This window comes from Neophocaena asiaeorientalis, unplaced genomic scaffold (genome assembly GCF_003031525.2).
Source record: "Neophocaena asiaeorientalis asiaeorientalis breed wild unplaced genomic scaffold, Neophocaena_asiaeorientalis_V1.1 scaffold16, whole genome shotgun sequence".
In the NCBI taxonomy this organism is placed as follows: domain Eukaryota; kingdom Metazoa; phylum Chordata; class Mammalia; order Artiodactyla; family Phocoenidae; genus Neophocaena; species Neophocaena asiaeorientalis.
The window spans coordinates 1,506,312-1,525,028 of NW_020175446.1; the positions used below are offsets into that span (position 1 = coordinate 1,506,312).

General features: G+C 37.9%; 1 protein-coding gene and 1 non-coding gene across 2 annotated transcripts in view; one reads left to right on the forward strand and one right to left on the reverse strand.

The window, feature by feature from the left end:
- The window catches only part of CSMD1 (CUB and Sushi multiple domains 1), a 1,745,896-nt gene that overhangs the window by 550,648 nt on the left and 1,176,531 nt on the right, over nt 1-18,717 (reverse strand). The window lies entirely within an intron of this gene.
- LOC112415219 (U6 spliceosomal RNA) lies at nt 3,808-3,909 on the forward strand. The gene has a single exon (XR_003006299.1). It is a non-coding gene; the product is annotated as a U6 spliceosomal RNA (small nuclear RNA).

Here is an 18,717-nt window from a genome sequence, read left to right on the forward strand (position 1 = left end):
TAAAATGTAACTTGTTCCAGGAACTCAATGCTAAAAGCAAGCTGCTTCTTGTTGCGTGTCAGGGAGGCTCAGGGAAACAACATCATTTCTATTTTGAGAAAAAACGGGTAATGAAGACTATTAGAGAGATGCTCCCCTTCACTGATTAATGATGTCAGTGCTGGGACAAAAATAATATGATATTGGGCTCTGGTTACCTACTCACTGCCCCGACAATTTTTTTTTTTTTTTTTTACTTGGGACACAGGTAAGTTGCCTCAGTATTTGGAATCCTTCTATGGTTATCTGAAACTCATTTAGTTTTCAAACCTTTGAAACACACAAACAGCAGGTATTCTCTTTACCAACCACCCCCGGGTAACCGTATTTTTCCTTCTTTGCAAAGAAGAATAAATCATGAATCAGTCCCTTTGGGATCTCCCACTGTAAGAAAAGAAGGCAGTGCTGATGTGGTAAAGCGGATAACGGGAAAAACAGTGCTGTTTTTTTTTTAATAGTGTGGGCTTTTCAAACAAGTGCAAATAACTGCAAACTTTATTAGATTAATCCTCTTAACATCCTTATGAAAAAGTATCATTAAATATCTTGAGTTCCCAATATGCAGTAGAACTAGGGAGTAAAATCACACAGCATAAAATAACATTCCCAGATGGGCCATAAAATGTTAACTTCTTTAGAGAAACGATGCCATATGAATCTAAAATATGAAAATAAAATTTCCAAGTAGGAGCCTGTCTTGATTGTGTAATCTAAAAGAACAGCCATAATTCCAAACTCGTAAGAGCAAAACCAAGTCACAGTGCTCATTTTGAACAATACACCTCTAATCATCAAGTTTTATTCAGCACTGAGTGTATGCGCATCAATGTGCCCACAGAAATAAGATATATTATGGACATACATGCCTGACATTTTACAGTTTATCTGTAAATACTTTCATCAGCACCGTTTGATTTGATAATGCGAGACTGGTCTAAGGTAGCAGTTTACAGTTTGGGGTCTGGACCCAGGATATTTAAGATCAAATCCCCCTTGGATACATATGAGCCATGGGAGGTTGTGTACGTTCTCTGTTACCTCATCTGTAGGACGGGGATGGTTCTCATGTCCACCTCATGGGATTACTGAGAGGATTAAAAGTATCAGTAATCAGCACGGTGCCCGGCATGGAGCAAGTGCTCCATGAATGTGGACTCGTTGTTGTTGTCGTTCATTTGTTAAGACCCTAGGACAGGCTTTTCTGGACACAAGGCTGCTTCTGACCTACAGAAATTCCTTGAGGCAGTGCAGACAACACTAACACACGTGAAGCAGAAGTAAGGACCCAAACTTGGCATAGTTTGCAGTTTGCAACACCTGTGTCTTGTGCTGATCAGTGTGGCTGGAGATGCTTGGAGAGGAGAAAACAAAGGATGGAAGAGCGATAGGCTTCACAAAATGAGCAACGCTTCAGTCATACGTGTGGTCTGTACACAGTGGGGAGAAGACGGCAGATTCGTGGCAAGGAAGTACAACATGATGGGAGAACAGAACAAATGAGAACGGTGCATCCAGGGGCTGGAGGAGAGAGGGGCCATGAAGCAGACCTTGAGAGAAACAAGTGGAAGATTTTTATTCCATGTGGTCAAAGATGTTCAAAGACGGCTGTTTTGCAGTTGTGTGCACAGGGGAGCAAAACGCTTACAGTGACCTTTTGGAAATGCAGTGACTCTTTATCTACACACAAGAGGCAGGCTCTAAGATAGTTCATGAACTCAAACTTGTGTCTAGTCAAAATCAGCCTGGAATCGACAGCGAGACAGTGAAATACAACATGATCAATGAGGAGCATGGGAGCTCTGCATTTTCCTTCTCAGGCTCACTAGGGCGTATGCTCAGAGTAAAATGTTCGTGTTATTTAAATCTTTAAAATAAATGCACTATTTATTCTCTCTCTCTTTTCCTCTCCATCTCTCTCGAACTTAAATATACGTATAAATGTCAAGAGTCCACTTTATTTGTCTGGCAGCAGGAATTAAGGAAAGAGTAGACGTGAGAAGGCCTAGTGTCCACAGGACTGTGGGTGGCGAGGGCCAGAGCCAGCAGCGCCCTTGGGAGAGGAGGGGGAGGGGAGCTGAGCTAGATCAGCCGACAACCTTGTACCCTAAACACGGAGAAAGGGGTAAGTGACAAAGACCTTTAAAAAGAATAAAGAAGGCTTTCTCCAAGAGCATAAGTGTTGACACTATCGGCAGACACAGGAAATTCAGAGAAGAGAACATATTTGTCAAAGGTGAGGCTCAGACATTCAGTCTGGGAGAAGCCAAGTCTGACTTTACTATGAGACCCTTAAGCAGATGTTTTCTGGAAGCAGATATGGGACATGTGGCTAAGACTCCACAGAGAGGATGGGATTCAGACATGTCTTTCATAGCCATTGAGACAAAAGCTTTGTTTAAACTTCACTGACGCTGATTGTTAAGTCTCCAGCAATCAGATGGGTCAGCGAATCAAAGTTTATATCTCAAAATTAAAACGTCTGTCTTTATACAAAGAAAGGTTTTCCGCTCCAGTTCCATGTCAATCACATAATCAATTCTCCTCCCAAACCCTGTTAGTTTGGACAAAATGGAAACTGGTAAGAAAGCACAGATGACTTAGTATTACTCATGTGTAGGATTTGTAAAATATCTTATGGGAATCATGTTGATGGTGGGTCAACAGCACTGACTTTTTCCTATGAGGAAAAATCAAGTAGGGTAAGAAATATGGATTTTCACCTGCCTTGTATTATTTTATTGGTCACTATACCATTTCAATGAAAACGGAAAAATCAGGACCATGATCTCTCTTTGCCATTATATGAAGAATGGCTGAATCTTCAGCTCATCACAGTGTTGAGTACAGATTTCTAATTAAGATGTCCAGATTCACACTGAAAATACGGAGCACATTCTAGCACCATTAGAAATATCCACAAAGCTACGGAGAGAGTCAGGATTAAAGCTGGCAAGAGTGCGTCATGAAGGCAACACACCATACGCTCTGAAGACTAAATTTCCACAAAAATACTTTATTTTATCAGGATTTTGGCTATCTATGCATCAAAGAATTCAATGTATTTTTTTTTTTTTTTTTTTGCGGCACGCGGGCCTCTCACTGTTGTGGCCTCTCCCGTTGTGGAGCACAGGCTCCGGACGTGCAGGCTCAGCGGCCATGGGTCACGGGCCCAGCCGCTCCGCGGCATGTGGGATCTTCCCGGACTGGGGCACGAACCCGTGTCCCCTGCCTCGGCAGGCGGACTCTCAACCACTGTGCCACCAGGGAAGCCCTATCCAACTTAATTGTAATCAAATAATTGACTCAACGGGGTTCTAAATAACGCCTGGGTAAAATACTGAAAAAATGCACTAAATAGGATAAACACAAAGTCAAGTCTCAGGGTGTGTAGAACCAAGGCTACAGATCTTACCTAAAATGAATTAAAGTAAGCTCTAAAGTACAGCGAGGTATTTATCTAAGGCAGCAGCATGAAATCTGAAATGTCCCTCAGAGCAACCCTAGAAATGGTTTGAAGATTAGACAGAGATTCTGCTTCTCACTCATTTATGAATTCAGTGTTAGGTTTCCGAGGGTTTGCTTTTTTGTCTTTGTTTTATCCAACATACTGGAAAGCGCTCCTGCTTCTATTCCTTATGCTTCTTTCTTTAGCATCATTCTATTCACCCCTCTCTCTCAAGCTCATGAAAACTGATGTGAAGGATATGCCTCAAAACCCATTAAATGATGTCAATGTAAATATCTGTCTATTTAAAAGTACATGTTGGTGCTCCTTCAGTAATGCAGACACTGAAATTCAAATGACAGAGAAGGTTAGTAGGTAGCCCGCAGAAGGATGACTTGCAAATTCACGAAGCATTCGATATTTTTGTCAAATATATTTCAACAAAAATAAAGTGCATATTCAATAGAATATCTGTTGAGAGAATGAATAGATGTCCAGGTGAATAAACTTACTGGAAATTCTAAGCCGCCAGTTTCCTCTAGGGAAAATGGAAGTAACCACAGCACCCTCCCTACCTCATGGCAAATTTTCTGTGATGCCAAGGAGGTGTAGGCATGAAAACTTTTTGTAAAATCTCAGGTATGATCTAGTTACTCCATGAACATTTTAGGGATCATAACTGGCAGTAATAATCAGCTTTTAAAACTCTCTTAGAATTTTTATTTCATCAGATTGAATAGTTCAAATTTTTATAAAATTCTAGTTTTATGATCCTTTGTTTGTATCTAGTATTTTTCTCAAGACATAGTAAAGTACTGATTTTTTTTTAAAGCAAAAACTGACTCACTCACATTTTCCTAAAATTGTATCAGGTGCTTTACTTAAAAGGAATGTGTTTCAATCAGGCCAGGCCCAGGTCAAGTGCCGAAGGCTGTGAAAATAGCGCAGGCGACCTGTTGTCCTCTATATGCCCTCTTCTTAGTTTATTCTCATTTCTTAGCGAACCATGGCCCTTCCTGTCAGGAACAATAACCTGCTCATAAATGAACTGAAATTAATGCAGTGACGACAGTAAGCATTATTATTATTATTACTATTTTTTTTGTTTTTGCATTTCAACCTAAAAGATGGGGCTTGGGAAGATAAATAGCTTTACACAGAGGACTAGATTTTAAACCATGGTTTCAACAAAGTAAGAGCAGTAGAGAAGAGACCATTTGCTGCATCAGCCTTTGTCCAAACCTCACCATATACACACCATTGTCTAACAATGTTGGATTGCTCTCCTGCACCTCAGAAGATGAAGCTTGCCATTTTAAATGGGTTGCTGTGACACATTGCTAGTTGGTACAGGATGCTGTATTCCAACCTTGGGCATTCACAAAGCATTCCGACTATTATTTTCTGGTGTTTTTGAAATCATAAAGTTTTGTTTTATATATATTCAACGAAGTTTTCAGCTTGTATAAATGATTTCATCCTTTTCTTATGGTACCAATCACACCAGAAAGTTTATGATGATACATTTTTAGTTTCATTGTATTTTCAATGAGAATGAAACTATAATAATTCAACAACAAAAACAAAATTGGTTAAATAAAACCTGAAGAAAAAAAAAGAAAGAAAACTTTTTCATTACTTTCTAAGCATATTACTCCAAAAGGGTTGAGGTAGCTTTAGAGGCTATTCAAATATCTTTTTTTTTCAAGTCTTGTCATCTAGAATAAAATTTTTCTAAGGACAAGGTTTCTTACAATGTTTGTAGAAATTGGCAGAAAAGAGCCTGATGTGTTCATAAGATTTTCATAACGTTCGTAAGATTTTAAAAATCCAAACTTTATATATAAACCAAAGGATTCCAAACCATAACTCAAGAAACAGACGGAGAATCTTAAGGTCTTCCCAATAGCTCTTGGACCCAAGGACTGACCAATAATTATCTTCCCCATTTTAAATGTCATGTGTGTCAACACTTAGAATATGCTCCTACATCTGGTTACCACATCTCACAAGGAATAAGAAAACTTCAGTTTGGGAGACCAATGTTAAATACTCAGGAAATTCACAAGACAATTGCTAAATATAGTCATTTTAAGTGATTAAATTATGTAAACAAAATTAAAACAATTATATTAAAAATAGAGGTAGTAACTATTCAGATCACATAAATTCCTAATTATTTTACTGTATTTGGCATTTCTCTGCACTCATGAGGTATCTGTCTGGTGGAAATATTAAACAAGAGAGGACTACTGCACATCTCTTCCCAATGCCATGTCCAGTGACACTATGTGGGTAGCCAGGAATTGGTCAACATGGAAAAGTTCAGACCAAGTAGATTAGAAAATGCTATAAATTGAGCTGTTCGCCCCAGAGAACTGGTTGTGAACCATTTATCAGCACACCACTGAGATGATCTAGAGAAAGAGATCTAGAGAAAGCTCCCACTCCATTTCCATAATCAACACCGCCTTTTCTGTGGCGGTGCTCATATGTGCATGTCAGCATTCTTCTAAACTGGGGGGGCATTTCAACACAGTGTCAAGGGTTATTTTAAGTTGAAAGAAAAATAAAATATTTTTAAAGCACTTTTTTGAATATCGTTTTTGTGCCTTGTCTTTCTTCTACTGAAAACATTTTCATACTTTAATACCTATAATTATTTTATGAGGTTGTCATCCTTTTTCCTCATGTGGAAACTGAGACAAAGAAGTTTAATAATTTACCAAGGCCCTACAACGAGTAAATTAGATTCACACCCAGGACTTCAGACTTCCAATTTTTTTTTTTCAAATAAATTATATCTGCTGTGCTTAGCTTGATATCAAAATACTTTGCCCCAAGTTTTAAGATGTAAAGGATATTCATTAGTTTTAAGCTAGCAGTTTGCTTATTTTTATTTGATGCTATTTACTGACTTAAAATGTGACAGTATTAAGATACTATGTTTTAGAAAATTTAGAAAAATGTACAGTTTTGGTTTCACATAAGCAAAAACCATGACCTAATCTCATGTGGACACATTCAAATTAATAGGTTAAAGCCCCATGTATAAAGTTTATTCTATTTAAATTTAATGATGGCTTATTATAAATATGGAAATAAGCAACTTTATATATTTTTCTTCTGAATGACTCTCTAATACTTAACATTCTTATTTAGATGTAGATTTTGGAATTTTTCCTTTCTTGCCAAATGATGTGCATATATTCTAGCTTCTTTACATGCCATCTGAAATCAAGACGGCACTATCCTATTCCTTTATTTTGATCTCTTTTGAACCCAGTTTCAGATAATGACATATAAGGTAAATATAGTCAGAACATTACTGCAGCTGGGCAGACTCACCCTCATTCTGAATGACACAGATCATATTCCAAACTGGCTCTAGAATTCCCATCAAAGCATTTATTATATTCATCCTTGCTACATATTTTACGCAGTCCCATATTCTTTATTTGGATTCATAGCAATGTGGAGAAGAACTTGGCCAAATTTTACCCTTAAACTATCTTTGGATAAAGTGCAGTAAGCAAGGTCATTTCGGAACCAACAATTCTAGATTTGGACAAAACTTCACTTAAAAAGATCAGCATCGTGGGAATGTAAATTGGTGCAGCTGCAACAGAAAAAAACAGTATGGAGGTTCCTCAAAAATATAAAAATAGAGCCACATGATCCAGCAATCCCAATTCTGGGTTCATATCCAAAGGAAATAAAATCGCTATCTTGAATAAATCTGCACTCCCATGTTCACTGCAGCATTATTCACAAGAACCAGGACATGGAAATGAATGGATAAAGAAAATGTGAGGGTGTAATGTGCAGCACGGTGACTGTAGTTAATAACACTGTATTGTGTATTTGAAAGTTGCTAAGAGAGCAGATCTTTAAAGTTCTCATCACAAAAATAGTGGTAATTTTGTGAGGTGATGGAGGTGTTAACTAACATTATTGTGGGAATCATTTTGCAATAAACGCTTGCATCAAATCATCACCTCGCACACTTTAAACTTATACAACATTATGTGTCAATTACATCTCAATAAATCTGGGAAAAAGAGAAGGATCAACATAATTCAAGCCTGCTTTTTGAAGTAAAAACAAGAGACCTATTCATTATAAATTAATTTACTAGGTTCATTATAGAAACTATGTGGGTGGATTTTGGAAGCCAGTATTTTGATGACATTTTTTACAGGGACATTTAAGTTGACTGATAAAATCTGATTCCAAGCTTGCTAAGTGAAGCCATTATTCTTATTTTCTACCTAAAAGAGTGGCTACAAAATAAAGTTGTCTCAGGGCCAGTTTCACTCACTATGTTGAATTTAATGACTCAGCAGTCTAATTGTCCTTTCCACAGTAGAAATCCCTTAAAACTGTTTTACACATCATTACATTATTATTTGATGCTAAGCTTGGGCTTGTTTCTATAAAATCAGGGTGTGGCTCATCCATCTGAGTTCTGGGTTTCATGGATAATGACAGTGGCTTGGAATACTCTCTGGAAAAGCACTAGTAGAAGATCTGTCTTTCACAGGTAGCAGTGTGACCTCAGAGAAGGGCCTCAAAGTCCCTAAACTTGGTTTTACTTTTGCAAAATGGGAGGTGAGACCACATAAATTACTAGATCAGCTTCTGGCCTGGTTCCTTCTATTTGGTGGTCTAGCGAGGAATTTCTAAAGGAAGTGTCTTTTCCATATCCTTGTATAAATTTATTCAAATGTAGGAAAAGGAGTGTAATTGTTGAAATGTGGGTGAGGGGATAAAGAATTATAATGAAGCACATTACAATATAAAATATCCATTATGAATCTAATAAAATACAGGATCCCATTCATATTTAAAGCTATGACTGCAAATGTGACCTAATCATGCTTCTCTCCTTGAAGTACCTGTGCAGTGTTGGGGACCTTATATCCTGGTGTGCCCGGGAATTGTCCCAATTTAGACCTCCTGTTGTTGTGTCTAGCTTAGCATTTATACCAGACCAAAAAGAGTCCCAGTTTGGACAATCAAGTATATGGTTACCCTGTATATGGCAGATGAAGAAACTGTCACCAGCTGTCACCTGTTCATAGGCTGGATAAGACTGGAGAGAGCAAATGTCTAACTTCTCTACTATCACAGGGTAGCCATATCTAAAGGGAAATCAATTCTGTTTCTAATTTAAGTCTATGAAGCTTAATTTACCTTTCAAATAAATTATGAAAGTAGGGACATTATTGAGAAAGCTATAAAAATTGAGGCTTATTTATAATAGGCAATTGTTTCCATTTTTATTTTCTTGCAGATATTCTCTGTGTAAACGCTATTTTTCTTCTGGCTTAAACAGACTGGTTTCTTAGGTAACCCTTTGAGGAGTTCAGCCAGTACGCAGAATTGTTTACCTGCTAGTTTGCTGTGAAAGCCACATGCTGGGCTGGTGGCACCTTCAGCCCTGCCACTCTAATTAATGGCTGATGGCCTTTGGAAACAAACAGCTATTTGGAAAACGGCAGGGCCCTGAGTTACGGTAAAGCCCAACCTGTAAAAACACTTGACCTCTGCTTCACTTAAGACTCTCCCAGAGAGGAAGAGATGGAGTGGTTTTGGAAGTCCATGTTGGTCCTCCATCCGCCAGGACTGGGGTTTCCATTACCATGGTGATGAGAGATCACTGCACCCTGGAGTCAGTTTCATTCCCCACCTTCTACTAATCCCTGTTCCTCCTTTTCTGTTTGTTCTCCTTGCTTATCTAAACTTTAAAACTTCTGCCTTTTATATCTCAAAACTTTTAGTATAACCCAAATGGATTTCCTTGCTCACTGAATCTGCTTCTTGCTGTTTATAAATATGTTCAGTGTGCTGGAACCACTGAACATTGAATCCGTTGAACTGTTTTGAAGTATTTACAGCACCTTTATATTGAGATATAATAAAAGGACATGAAAATGCCAGGCACAAATTGAGCACAATAAATACTTGTTATATGAATAAGTCGGTGAACACAATAGTACATTTTTATCCAAAATCACAAATATTGTCTCTTTTATTTTGAAATGGAATATAACAGAAATGTAAAGCAATAATTTTAAATGTGGTAAGCCTTAAAATTCATTTTTTAAAATGCCATTAGAAAGATTGATCATCCAGTGATATTTATAAAAAAGGGATAATGTATTGTAGAGAGGTATTTGGCATTCAGATATTAGACCTGGGATCTACTACAGGAACCTGAGTACGTTACCAGCCTTAGTTCTTTAATGTAAAATGGGCATAGTAATCCCTGCTTAGGACTGTAAAAATTACTCTTTGTAATATGTGTAAAACTTCCTTACAATGCATGTGACTAATAAATATTAGCACCTATTTATAATTATTATATGCAAAATGAAATATTGGTTAAAAAAAACTGCTTGAGAAAAATTAATTCTAGATTTCCCAGTGAACCAAAAACTAGTGTACACTCCTGCAAGATTTCTCTAGGCCACTCAGAATTTCTCTTTCCTCTTCAATTTAATTAAAAAAAATTACATTTTAAAAGTTCTGGGTGAAACTGTAGCATGATGCAAATTCTGACATGCTGTAAAGAATGAAGATTACTATAAGGCTACAGTCATCAAGCCATTGTGATACTGCTAAAATAGACAAATAAAGGAATAGAACAGAATAGAAAGCCTAGAAATAGACCCAAACAAATATTACAGTCAACTGATCTTTGTTTGACAAAGAAGCAAAGGCAATACAATGGAGAAAGACTGACTTTTCCACAGAGGGTGCTGGAATAAATGGACACCCACATGCAAAATAATTAATCTAAACAGATTTCACATTCTTCACAAAATTTACTTAAAATGGACCATAGACCTCACTGTAAAGTGCAAAACTATACAACTCTTAGAAAGTAACAGAAAACAATCTAAATGACCTTGAGTTTGGCAATGAATTTTTAAATACAGCAGCAAAAGAATAATATGTAAAAAATTGAGAAGTTGGACTTCATTAAAATTAAAAAGTTCTGCTTTGTGACATGTCAAGAGCATAAGAAACGGAGCCACATATGGGAAGAAAATTTTTGCAAATGGCACATCTGATAAAGAACTATTATCAAAACATACAAAGAACTCTTAAAACTCAACTATAAGAAAACAAAAAACTCAAGTGAAATGGGTGAAAGACCTAGACAGACACCTCACCAAAGAAAATATACAGAGGACAAACAGGCATATGGAAAGATGCTCCACATCATAAGTCATCGGGGGAATGCAAATTAAACAAGATACCACTATATACCTATTAAAATGGTAAAAATCCAAAACACTGACAACACCAAATGCTGGCGAGGGTGTGGAGCAACGGGAACTCTCATCACTGCTGGTGAGAATGCAAAATGGTGCAGCCACTTTGGGAGACAGTTTGGTGGTTTCTTAAAAAAACTAAACATACTTTTATCATATGACCCAGCAGTCATGATCCTTGGTGTTTACCCAAAGGAGCTGAAAGCTTATGTCCACACAAAAACCTGCACATGGATGTTTATAGAAGCTTTATTCATAATTATGAAAACTTAAAAGTAATGAGGATGCTATAAAATGTCAACAGTAGGTACTGACCCACACTATACATAATATTTTACATTGTGGGGCTGTGGCTAAATGGAGTTCTTGCATTAGGAAACAAAATGATAATAAGCTTAGAACACAAATCTCAAACTTGCTAGCTTTGGACAAAATACTGGAAAGCACTTTGCACTGCATGTGGGTAAATCATTACAATTGTGTTGAGGGGTTTTCCACTAGGGGAGCAGCCCAGTGGTTGTCTAAGTCAGCGAGGGGACATGTTCCAAATAGGTTTTTTGTAAGCAAACACCTGTAAGTTAACTACCATTTGCAACATTCAATATTAACTAGACTTGATTTAAGGTTATCCCATGATAACATCACTGCCACTCTCAAAATATTACTTTATTTGCTTTTGTTAAGAGATGATCACTTGGTTTAAAATAGGTATGAGGCAGTTATAGTGATTTAAAAAAAGACTAAAGAGAGTATGTAACTTGAACACTGTCAGAAGGAATTTGAATCTATAACTTATGTGGCTTCAAGATCAAGCACTTTCCATTGTGGAAACACACTCTGAGGTTATCTTCAATTCATTGTTCTTTCATTTCTCTGGGATAGTCGTCTTCACTAAGTTTATGAGATGGGATGCCTGGGTTCCAATCTCATTATTAGCAGAGGCGTAACTTACAATTTTCATCAGACCTCAAATCAACTTTGCAATTCATTATGCTACTCGCTGAGAGAGGTATGATGAGTAATTGCTACATATGGTGGCTCCCATTTTAGCTATTTATTATCTGAACATTGTACTAAATTGTTTCTCCTTACTTTAAATGTTTACACCCTTTACATTTCAATGCCCAGGGGCAAAATTCCGCACAGCCTGCCTCTGAGACTTCACCAACATCACCGTAATTTTACATCCTCACTCACCTCTAGGCACAGGCTCCCACATCCCCAAAGGGAGAGATTCAGATCAAATGCTCTTTATGGAGCTTGTCAGCTCAAATATACCTAATTTGACCCAGAGCTGCCCAACATTTACACTTGAATAAAGATTCCTTAGAATGAACTTTCTCGAGGAAAACATGGGGAGTCTGACTGATGTCCATATGCCTTCTACTGTCAGATACTCTGATCCCTGTGGACCCAAATATGTATCGCAAAAATAATGCAGCTAGATATTAGTATCTTTTCTTTGGAAAAATTTGAATATTCTGATGGTGCTGTGGTTTTTATATCTTAAACTATGTGCTCTCGTTTTCCATGTGATTAACTTGAATATACCTTCTTTATCAATAAAAGTATAATAAATATTAATATTGATAAACTCTAAAGAAGGTTTACAATATTAAAATTCTCGATGATCAAATACCCATTTATTGTATATGTAAACTATGATAGGTAGATAAATAGATGACATATCGATAGGTAGATGACCTATAGATAGATGATAGATGACATAGAGATACATGATAGTAGATAGCAGATAGACAGATAAATGAGATATATATAGATAATAGATATTGATAGATATAGTAACCCACTCTGTGCCAGGTACCATGCTATGATGAGTAAAATTGGGCAGGCAGTCAAGAAATCAATACTACTTAACAAATGTTTATTATGTGACAGGCATATTATGTTCTGGGTATACAGCCAAGTACAAGGTAAGGCCTCTTATCAAAGAGCTTATATTCTAGGAGAAAAAGAAAAACAAGTAAATGTTTTCAAATTATTGACAGAAGATATATAAATGATAAGACCAGGATAATGTGGAACATTATTTTGCTTAAGATTGTGAAGTGAGCTAACTCAGCGAGGGTGTTTAGGGAAGGGACTTTTGAGGACTTGACATTGTAATTATCAGCTGAATGCTGAGAAGGCAGCTTCATGAAGTTTCATTCATTCATTTATTCGCTCAACATATATACTGACTAACCAGTAAGTCCCCAGCACAGTTTACGTGAACATAACATTAAAGCCTCCATCCTCATTCTCATTTTTGTGAAAGAAACAATAAATGAAATAATATATATGTATACATAATAACTATATACATAGTTATTAAATAATGAAAAGAGATAAAGAGAAAAATAAAACACGAAGGGGATCAGAAAGTGTGTGTGTGCGCGCTTGTGTGTACATGCATGTATGCAGCTGCATGTGTGTTGGTATGCATGCACGGATGCGTACGTGTGTGCTTGTATGCATGCACATGTGTGCACGTGTACTTATATGTGTACGCATGAGTGTGTGTGCATGCATGTCTGTGTATGCATGCAAGCGTGTGTGTGTGTGTGCCTGCATGTGTATGTGGTTGTTGCTGAAGTGTAGGGTAATGATACTGCAGAAGCAGAGAGGGGCCGGATGACAGAGAGCCTTTAGGACATTGTCAAAAAGTAGACTTACAGGTCCAACAAACCTTTGAAGGCTTTAAAACATGGGCAAAAGCCTAACGCAATGAAAATTGTAGTGCTGTAATGCAGAATCTGCAAATTAATGTCCTTTACCAAAAACACTTGATGCCCGATAAGAAATGCTGAGTTAACCAAAAAAAAAGGAATCACTCAAATTGTCTTATATGCTAAGCTTCATTTTAACAAAATACACTCCAATTAATCCTCTTAATAAAGTGAATATTAATATAAAAATCAAGAGAAACACAAGTTGGGCTTTGTATTATGGCAATTAGAGTTTACCATAGATACAGAAGTGAACATTAATATGGTATCTATTCATTTGTTTTCCAGCAGATAAAAGAAAATTATTATTTTGAATGATGATAGTATTGGAGAAAAATGATCATATATTTTATAAGAACAACCAGAGAAGAGATTTTTAGTTTGTCATTTTCATTGCTAAAAGGAGCAAAAAACAGGAATGAAGTTATTCCTTCAACTAAAGCAAGTTTAAATATGTCACTGTGATGTAAATAGCATGTAATGTAAAACTAATATTGGGTCAAAACATGTCATAAATGACTTTTATATGGATTCTAGAAAACTGTGCCTGAAAGTAAGATGGCAGTTTGGTTCACTGGAATGATAGATTACAGACAGCTAAACCTCATTCTTAGCATACACGATACCTGATAAACTGGATGCAAATGATAGATCAATCAGCAAATACTTCTACAATTCATAATAGGATTCTCTTTTCCATTCACAGAAATTACCACTGTATTCTTTACATGATACATTCACCTAATGCAATTAATATTCTTCTAATTCTTTCCTGTCTTTTAAAGAATAACACATGAATTAGCCCTTACAAAAAAGTACGCCTAACTATAGGGGATCATTTTTTCCAATGTCAGAAACCTACAAAGTCTTGTGGAATACTTTTCATATGTACATCTGCACAAAAAAGCTGTAAAGATTTTCTTGGGTTTGGAGGGTGGAGAATTTCTTACATAGTCATTAGTAAACTTGGATTTTTACTTAAAGCTATGACTTTCCAGATATATAATGAAAGTATCTTGCTTGGATGTCACATGGTTCATACTACTTTATATGCCTTTCAAACTGACAGTTCAACCTATGAAACAGGTTATTTAAACAAGCAAATTGAATTCCCTCCAAAGTATTCTAATAATAATTGCAATACACAGTGCTCACAAAATATGTTGCTTTCCATTTCCAAAGCACTTTACTAATTATCCAAGTTGTTAATCTTAGCTTATCTCCTTGACTTTCCACATATTTTCACATATCTTAAAACATAACTTCTTTTCTGGCATAAACTACTACCTAGAAATTCTCTCCATCTGCTTCCTCTTTATGAAAATAATGTAAATTCACTGAACCCAAGGGATATGACCAAATAAGTACTATACCAAATATAAAATCATTTGCTGTAATTAAATTATCTAATTTAATCCAATTAGTGCAGCAATTAATTTGCATAGATTAGTAAGAAAACTGGTGAACACTTCTGAAGTTAAAACATCACTGTTGAAGATGGCAGCGTGAAAATACACCGTATCAGCATCTCCCGACAACTAGGGAACCTGCTGGCTGCTGGTGGGGGACCCTGATGCCCAAGAAGATGGGAGGAACCCCCAAGTGAACCGGTAGGATGTGGGGGGACAGAGCGGGGAGGAGAAGTGGAGGCCAGACAGGATCAAAGCCCCTGAGGCCAGGGAGATCAGGAGATATAGGCAGGAAGTGCCCTCCAGGAGGAGCAGGAGAGGAGAGGAGGGTGACTGCCCCGACCACTCGGACATGGGGAGCCTGCTGAGCTCCCAAGCTGGTCCCCTGCCCTCCAAAGCCCCCTCCAGGCCGCGTGGGTCCTTGGGAGCATAGGAGGGAGGCTGGGGAGATCAGGAGAGCCAGGAGGGAGGAGCCAGCTGGGAGGGGCGGGAGAGGAGCAGAGGATGTCTGCCCCACCCACTTGGGCCCAGGCAGCCTGCTGAGCTCCCAGGCACCCCCTCCCCTGGGCCACATTGGTCCTGGGGGCATAGGAAGGAGGCTGAGGGGAGTTCAGGAGAGGCAGGCAGGAGGGGCCCTCCAGGAGGAACAGGTGAGGAGTGGAGGGCATTTGCCCCACCCACTTGGGCCTGGGGAGCCTGCTGAGCTTCCAGGACAGTCCCCTGTCCTCCAAAGCCCCCTCCAGGCTGCGTGGGTCCTGGGGGCATAGGAAGGAGGTGGAGGGGAGAACAGGAGAGGCAAGCGGAAGGGGCCCTCCCAGACCGGAGGAGCAGGAGAGGAGAGGAGGGCATTTGCCCCACCCACTGGAGGCCAGGAAGCCTGCTGGGCTCCCAGGTGAGGTCCCCTGCTCTCTGAGACCAGGGATGGGGGGCATGCCTGGGCCCCTTTGTTCCTTGAGCTTAAGCCCCACTGCCCACAGCCCACAGGGGCCTTTTCCAGCCCTGTGGGTCCTAAGCATAGGCCCCGCCCACCACCCAAACCTCACCACTGCTTAGGCCCTGCCCTCCACAGGCAAGGCCTTTTCCCCATTGTTTTTTTCTTTCTTTCTTTTTTTTCTCTTGTCCCTCCTCCTCTTTTTTACTAGTGTGGTACTGATGTATCTTCCGGTTGTTGATTCATCTATATTTTTATTTTTATATTCTTTCTAATATCTGTTACTTTCCTAGTCTAATTTTATTTTTTGCTTTGTTATTGTTCTCTTTTATTTTTTTTTTGCCACCCCACATGGCTTGTGGGATCTTGGTTCACAAGCCAAGGGTTGGGCCGAAGCTCCTGTGGTGGGAGGTCCATGTCAGAACCACTGGACTAACATAGAACCTCAGACCCCTTTGGAGTGAGGTCTCACAGAGGTCTTCATCTCAGCACCAAGACCCAGCTCTACTCAACAGCCTACAAACTCCAGTGTTGGAAGCCTCAGGCCAAACAACCAGTAAGACAGGAACACAATACCACTCATAAAAAAAAAAAAAGAAAGAAAATGAGATGGCCAAAAAAAAAATGCCACAGATGAAGGAGCAACGTAAAAACCTACAAGACCAAATAAATGAAGAAGAAACAGGCAATCTAACTGAAAAAGAATTCAGAGTAATGATAGTAAAGATGATCCAGAATCTCAGAAATAGAATGGAGGCACAGATTGAGAAAATACAAGGAATGTTTAACAAAGATCTAGAAGAACTAAAGAACAAACAGAGATGAACAACATGATAACTGAAATGAAAAATACCCTAGAAGGAATCAATAACAGAATAACTGAGGCAGAAGAACAAATAAGTGAGCTGGAAGAAAAAATGGTGGATAAAAATGGCAAGGAGCAGAATAAAGAAAAAAAGAATGAAAAGAATTGAAGACAATCTCATAAAACTCTGGGATAACACTAAATGCACCAACATTCGAATTATAGGGGTCCCAGAAGAAGAAGAGAAGAAGAGAGGGTCTGAGAAAATAATTGAAGAGATTACAGTTGAAAACTTCCCTAACATGGGAAAGGGAATAGTCAGCCAAGTCCAGGAAGCACAGCAAGTCCCATACAGAATAAACCCTAGGAAAAACACCAAGACACATATCAATCAAGCTAACAAAAGTTAAATTCAAAGAAAAAACATTAAAATCAGCAAGGGAAAAAACAAAAAATAACATATAAAGGAATCCCCATAAGGTTATCAGCTGATTTTTCAGCAGAAACTCTGCAGACCAGAAGGGAGTGGCAGGATACACTTGAAATGATAAAAGAGAAAAACCTACAACCAAGATTATTCTACCCAGCAAGGATCTCATTCAGATTTGATGGAGAAATCAAAAGCTTTTCAGAAAAGCAAAAGCTAAGAGAATACAGCACCACCAAACCAGCTTTACAACAAATGCTACAGAAACTTCTCTAGGTGGGAAACACAAGAGAAGGAAAAGACCCACAAAAACAAACCCAAAACAATTAAGAAAATGGTAATAGGAAAATACATATCGATAATAACCTTCAATGTAAATGGATTAAATGCCCCAACCAAAAGACACAGCCTGGCTGAATGGACACAAAAACAAGACCCATATATATGCTGTCTACAAGAGACCCACTTCAGACCTAAGGACACATACAGACTGAAGGTGAAGGGATGGAAAAAGATATTCCATGCAAATGGAAATCCAAAGAAAGTGGGAGCAGCAATACTCATATCAGATAACATATACTTTAAAATAAAGACTATTATAAGAGACAAAGAAGGACACTACATAATGATCAACGATCAATCCAAGAAGAAGATATAACAATTATAAATGTTTATGCACCCAACATAGGAGCACCTCAGTACATAAGGCAAATGCTAACAACCATGAAAGGAGAAATCGACAGTAACACAATAACAGTAGGGAACTTTAATACGCCACTTACACCAATGGACAGATCATCCAAACAGAAAATAAATAAGGAAACACAAGCTTTAAATGACACAACAGACCAGATAGATTTAATTAATATTTATAGAACACTCCACCCCAAAGTGGCAGAATACACTCTCTTCTCAAGTGCACATGGAACATCCTCCAGGAAAGATCACATTTTGGGTCACAAATCAAGCCTCGGAAAATTTAAGAAAATTGAAATCGTATCAAACATCTTTTCTGAACACAACACTATGAGACTGGAAATCAATTACAGGAGAAAAACTGTAAAAAACACAAATACATGGAGGCTAAACAGTGTGCTACTAAATAACCAAGAGATCACTGAAGAAATCGAAGAAGAAATAAAAAATACATAGAAACAAATGACAACAGAAACATGATGACCCAAAACCTATGGGATGCAGCAAAAGCAGTTCTAAGAGGAAACTGTAGAGCAATTCAATCTCACCTCAAGAAACAAGAAAATCTCAAATAAACAATCTAACCCTACGATTAAAACAACTAGAGAAAGAAGAACAAAGAAAACCCGAAGTCAGTAGAAGGAAAGAAATCATAAAAATTAGAGTAGAAATAAATGAAACAGAAATGAAGAAAACAATAGCAAAGATCAATAAAACTAAAAGCTAGTTCTTTGAGAAGATAAACCAAATTGATAAACCCTTAGCCAGACTCATCAAGAAAAAAAGGGAGAGGATGCAAATCAATAAATGAAATGAAAAGAAATGAAAAAGGAGAACTCACAATTGACACCCACAGCAATACAAAGGATTATAAGAGACTACTACAAACAACTATATGCCAATAAGATGGACAACCACAAAGAAAAGGACAAATTCTTGGAAAGGTACAATTT